This window comes from Chelonoidis abingdonii, unplaced genomic scaffold (genome assembly GCF_003597395.2).
Source record: "Chelonoidis abingdonii isolate Lonesome George unplaced genomic scaffold, CheloAbing_2.0 scaffold0819, whole genome shotgun sequence".
Taxonomy (NCBI): domain Eukaryota; kingdom Metazoa; phylum Chordata; order Testudines; family Testudinidae; genus Chelonoidis; species Chelonoidis abingdonii.
In genome coordinates this window covers 1-6,357 of record NW_027425080.1, presented here as the reverse complement: position 1 = coordinate 6,357, position 6,357 = coordinate 1, and the positions used below count along the sequence as shown (strand labels likewise).

The 6,357-nt window shown below is 42.2% G+C and overlaps 1 pseudogene; it reads right to left on the bottom strand.

The window, feature by feature from the left end:
- Positions 1–3,199: 3,199 nt before the first annotated feature.
- Positions 3,200–6,067, bottom strand: LOC116834414 (C-type lectin domain family 1 member A-like; annotated as a pseudogene).
- Between the last annotated feature and the right edge of the window lie 290 nt (positions 6,068–6,357).

Sequence of the window (6,357 nt, the reverse complement as noted above, 5' to 3'; positions counted from 1 at the left end):
TAAGTTGGATATTAGGAAAAACTTTTGCACTCAAAGAGTGGTGAAGCACTGGAATGGGTTACCTAGGGAGGTGGTGGAATCTCCTTCCTTAGACGTTTTTAAGGTCAGGCTTGACAAAGCCTTGTCTGGGATGATTTAGTTGGGAACTGGTCCCGCTTTGAGCAGGGGGTTGGACTAGATGTCCTCCTGAGGTCCCTTCCAACCCTGATATTCTATGATTCTAACCTGGCCTTGTACAACTAAGACCAGCTTGGGCAAGATCTTCAGCTGGTATGATTTGGTGAAGTTTCATTGCCTTCAGTGGCTCTATATCAAGTTACATCAGCTAGGAATCCAGCCCTTCATCTCTTATTGTCATTTCAATTCTAGTTAAAAAATTTTGAACAAACAGGTTGCTGAAGGAGACTGTGAACATTCCAGAGAATAGCTTCAAACACATTTAGACTGGGAATCTAAACGAGCATCTGTAAAGTGCACAAACAGGAGAGGAGAAGGAGCAGCTCTGTTTTCCCAACATTCAGCACAAAGCTCTCACATTAGTCCTTTGGTACTGGGAGTAACCTGAATATTGTTCTGGTTTTGATAAAGTAATCAATTACCACATAGTCCAGTTGCCTGGGTGGTAAGATAGACTGGAATTCCCCAGGGGACTGGTCTGTGACTCCATAGTAAGGCACTTATAATGCTTTAGGAGTTCACACTTGTTACTGGGTTTGTGAAATCTAATTATAGAACACACAGCCAGTTTGGGATCTCTGCCTTGCTCCTTGACAGCCTGCCCTAAGGTTGATACTCATGGTCATGAGCCACTCCAGGCAGGGTGACAGTGCCAAATTTAAGTACTTCATTTGTTTAAGCACAACTCAAGCTGTAGAGACTCGTGATGTTAGCTCTGGAGGCCTCCAGTTCAATCTGTGGACCTAACCAAGATTGCAGTTGCTATAAAATGGAAGCTGATCTGGGATTCAAACTGCTGTGAGCCCGAGATATGTGAGACCAGCTTGCTCTGTTCAGGGAAGTATATAACCCACCGTTCAGTGTGAGTGACACATACCCCTGTGTGCCCAACCCACAGAGCATGTGAGTGTGTTACAGCTGCCAGCTGGAGAGTTATTTTTCTTACTCAGGCTTTTAGCTCTAGACACCCACAGCTCAATCCCCAGTCACCGAGATGGTGATTCTCTTCCTCTTCCATTCCTCTTTTGTCTCTGTATGAGCCTCATTGATTGTATTTTGTTTGAATTTACATTGCAAGCTCTTTGGGACAAATTGTTTTTTTTTCTTCATAAAACACCCAGTACACAAATAACACTCATATTTTTTACAAAGTATTTATTCATATTTGCACTAATGAACCTCTGAAATCAACTCTTATCAACCAGATGGGAACGACAGTTATTCAGTATGGTGGGAGTGCTCTGGTTGGGCTGGAGAAGATTCCAGTTTGGGGTCTCTGCCCTGCTTCTTGACAGTCTGCCGTGTGTTTTATCACCTGAAACTGCAGCCCCTCAGTCTGAATGGTAACAAGAAAATTGAAGTGATTTCTCTTTGTCTTTGGAACATCCCAGGATGTGTGTCTCGGAGCTGTGATCCTCAGGCTTCAGCTATTAGCTCTCTTCATACAAATACACGATATTGTTGTGTACAATTATCGGAGGAGGCTTCTCCTGCTCTCAGAAGTACACAGACTCTCCAGGCTCTTTTTTTTTTTACTTGGAACCTGGTTGGAAAGCTACATTTAACACTCAGCCATGCCATTTTTGTAAAATCACAAACAGTGTCATTGCATTTGGCTGCCTAATATTGGGATTAACTATGTCTAACCATTAATTTCACTTCTCAGAATAACATGTCCTGCAAGATGAGCTATGAAAAAGCATTTCTTGTGATTTGGAATTTTTTTGGTGTGAGATTGTTAATTAGCTGAGATGGTCTCTTGTTTTCTATTTACTGCAGTTGTTGTACAATTTAATGTTCAGGGCTAGGAGGGTGTCTCTCTTCTTTTCCTCATTAAGTGTAATGGTGACATCACCCTTAGTCAATGTTTCAGCTTTGAAATGTCCCATTTTAGAATATTGTGAATGTCTATATTCATTTGTACTTTGACAGAGTTACACCTACCACTGTTAATGTTATTCAATGTTTTATTACTGTTTATTGGTTTAGATGTCAACCAATCCAAATGGGCACCACTCCTTCCTGCGAGAATTTGATAAAAGTAAAAATACACAAACAACTCTATATGTTCAGTCAGCAACCAGAGTGTAAATTCTGTAAGAAATGCACAGGATGTAAAACACAAGTGAACAACTTCTAGATCTGCCAGAGACTTACAGGTCAGTGGAATAAGCTGTGCCATCCTCCACCAATCCAGCTTGTACAGCTCCCTTACGGAATAGTCCAATCCAGATGAAACACACCAGACTGTTTATGAAATCCTGTTTGAACAAGACTAATCATTTACATCAATCCCCATGGTAGGTGTATGGATACCAGGGATGAGAATAAGGTTGATGTGTCCCCAAACAGGACCAGTGTTTCGTAATGCCCCATAACGTTGCCAATCACACCCCATTTTTTCCTAAAAGTTAGCCATAGATTTTATGAGATTTTTTGCCCAATTTAATCGGCACCTGTCACTCATGGGAAGCATCACAGCTACATCCTGGCTGAGAAGAACTGATAGGATAACCCTGGAGAACAAGTCAAACATCACCAGAAGTATCACTAATGAGAGAGATGAGGAGTTCTCTTCCAAGCAGCACAGGACTAACCTAACAGCATTTCCAGCCTCTGTTAAAGAGAGACAAAAGCTTGATTTTATTCTCAGATTCATTTCATTGACTTCAAGTGGAGGAAGTCTGATTCATGATGAGTGAGAGGAGACTCAGACCCTAAGAAAGGACTCTGTGCCTTCCTCATGCTATACACCACCCTTTAATCACTCCTGAAGTCAGTGATAAAATTGCAATTCACCTCTTCTCTGGTGCCCATAATCTGCCCAGTATCTCTCTGGGGACACAGCTCCAAAGACAACACGCAGTTAGAGGGTCATTTTACCCTGCCAGTGTTATTTTTCATTTTATACCCATATCCCACTTCACCACCAGAAATGGATACTGGGCAGTATAGTTTGGAAAATACAGGAAAATAAGGCAAAGGGTAAATTCCCTACCAGTTCTTCCCTTGTTCTCTATCCTCAGCAGTCTGGACCCCTGCAAGAGCAGTATTCTCTACTCTTCTGCCAGGACATCCTTTCATGTGTAAAATGGTAACACGTCCCTCTATAACTGTATCCAGCCCTCAGGGCAAGAGCTGCATTATCTCCTTGAAAAGAGAGCAATACAGAACTGGCATATTTCTTTATTGATGATGGTGAAGCACGTTTGATACTGAATGTCACCATGTACTAGCTAGTGGTTAATATTTCTCACTGGCAATGTAGTGTTTGTCTTGCAGGCTAGAATGAAGCTGATGTTGGTGCCGAAAAAATAACCTGGTATGGGATACTTGAGTCAAGGCTCTTTTCTGATCAGGCAGAGCAAGACTTAACCTGATTCCTCCCTCATCCCACGTGAGACTCTCAACATCAGCTATTGGCTGCTCTGGGGTTTCTCTGTTTTTTCATGGAAAACTTTGAAAGGTCTTGGTTTATCCTCACATGAAATGAGAATTTTGAATTCTCAAAAGTGCTCATGGGACAGGAATCGTGTTTCCCATCCAGCTCCATTCAGATCACAATGAACAAGAAGGTAATGAGAGCAATGTGCAGGAGCTAGCAACACAGTGAGATGCCTTTCTGACAACTTGCTTCTGTTGCAGATGAGTCATCATCATCAGAGGCCAGTGTTTCAAAAGTGATAGCAACAATGATGGTTGACGAGAATGAAATATGATATCCATCTAGCGCAGTGTTAGTGCTGTGGGAGGAAGTGCATCGAGGGTCGTCTATGTGCCAGCACCTAATTTGTCCTGTTGCATTTTCAAAATCCTCTGTTTCAGTGTCTTTCCCTTGTACTGTTGAGAGAATCAAGTTGGGAAGGAGCGCCCCAGGTTCCCTTACTTTGAAGCAGTGACAGGGATCATTGATTATGTACTATAAGGACACCATATTTTTGCTAAGATTTGTTTGTGTCTTTCCATGTAATTAATTTTAGATGAGGCCCTTGTACATTTTTGCACAGGGGCAGAAGTACCTTTGTTGTTAATAGACAAGAAGAGCTGGATTCTGATTAAGCCACATATTACCAATAACGGATATAAACAAAATAGTGAGCTCTGATCGATACCTCCCTTTCACAGCTTTGAGAGTTCTTGTTTATTGCTTGGAGACATCTCTTTGTTGCGTGCAGTTTTTTAACGGCTTCCATCCAAACTCGGGGTGAAGTTTTTCAGAATAGCCTGTTTCTCGATAAGTTCCTCTTTCTGTCTTCTCACTTGAAGGGAAGCCTGGAGAACTTAAATCCACATCCCAAAAAATCAGTTAAAACAAAATTCAATAAACTTATATAAATTGTTTGCCTTTTGCATTATAAGGATGCTAACAGTGATTGTGACAGTTGTCATTATGGCTTACATACTGGGGATTGAACTGAAGACCTTGTGAGCTAAAAAGCATGAACTGATACAATTTGAGTGCAAAGACCTGGTCTACCCTGGAAGGATAGATCAACATAGATACAGTAGTCAGGAGTGTGAAAGAAACATTACCCCAAATTATGTAATTATACCAACTTAACCCCAGCACAGATACAGCTTAGTCTTAAATCAGAAGGACTCGTAGGACCACCTCTCTCCCTAGGATTCAGAACTGCAGCAGCAATACAAGACGTAGCTTCAAAGTGGTGTCTATACAGATATTCGTAAAGCATTAGTGCAACCCCTGCTAGCCTTAGCGTACGTCTACGCTACCCATCAAATTGGCGGTTAGTGATCTATCAGGGATCGATTTATCATGTCTCATCTAGATGATAAATCGATCCCTGAACACACTCCCCGTCGACTCCGGAACTCCACCAGGATGAGAGGCGGAAGCAGAGTCGATGGGGGAGCCGCAGACGTTGATCCCACGCCATGAAGACAGGCGGTAAGTCAGTCTAAGATACATGGACTTCAGCTATGCTATTCTAGTGTAGCTGAATTTGCGTATCTTAGATCGTTTCCCCGCCCTCGCCCCATTGTAGACCAGGCCTGAGTCTGTTGACCTGGGCTAAAAGGTTTGCTCCTGCTCATTCCAAACTGCTGTGTAGACACACTCTTAAAGGCACCTCAGCTTCTCACATGTTTTACTGGGAAAATTCAAATCTGAATACCAATTGTTTTTCACAAAGTAATGCAGACTATGACAGGGCCTCACACATGCATTTACACATATCACTCAAATACTTATTAGACTATCCCTTCTAAATGTTATAATGGTTCAGATAATGGTTTGTTGCCTTCTTGGCAAATACTTACACTTGGCACCCAAAACCCCTGCAGTTACCAGCAAAGCCAGGCAGAGGAGCCCCAGAATCATTGAAAGGAGCCATGGTGAAGATGGAGGAGAGTCTAACAGAGATAAGAGAGAAAATGAAAGATGACTGGATCTCTGGTATCAGGTCAGAGCTCTCAGCCACACCAGTCTACCAAAGCCAGAACTAACCTGTATGGAGCTAAACCAATCCAATAATAATAGCTATTGAATACGTGCTCAATAAATCTCGTGTGAATTGAGAAGACGTGGAGAAAACAGTCTCTCCTGGTGAAGTCCAGATCTGTCACATCCCAATTTCTGCCCAGGCATTGGCACAGTGTGGTCCTAAGCGAGCTCCCATTAACATGCCATTTCCTTCCACAGTAGACAAAATTCTAATTTTATTGTTCCTTAAACATGAGGCCACAGGCAGCCACTACACCAGGAGGAGGATGTTTGACTATGAACACTTTGATAAAAGAAAGTAAGGAGCCAGAAGCTCATACTGCATAACACCTTTCCTCTCTGCAGTTGTAGGTCTTTGTTGCCTCTGCTGCTTTGAAGGAGTGTGAAACTTCAGATCAGAGTAGGTTATTTCCTGCTCACTGGTTTCTGGATGGAAAGACAGCTCTATGAAATTGTCATCGCAGTAGGTGGGAACATAACTTCATAGATGTTAAGGCTAGAAGACACCATTATGAACATCAGGTCTGAGTTCCTGCGTAATGTAACACAGACCATAGAACCTGACCCTGTAATTCCTCTTTCCAAGACTAATAACTTGTGGTTGAATTGGGCCATATCTTTTAGAAAGAGAGTAAATCTTCATTTAAAGACTCCAAATGGTGGAGAATTATCACATTCCTTGGCTACCTGTTCCACTGGTTAATTACACACATTGT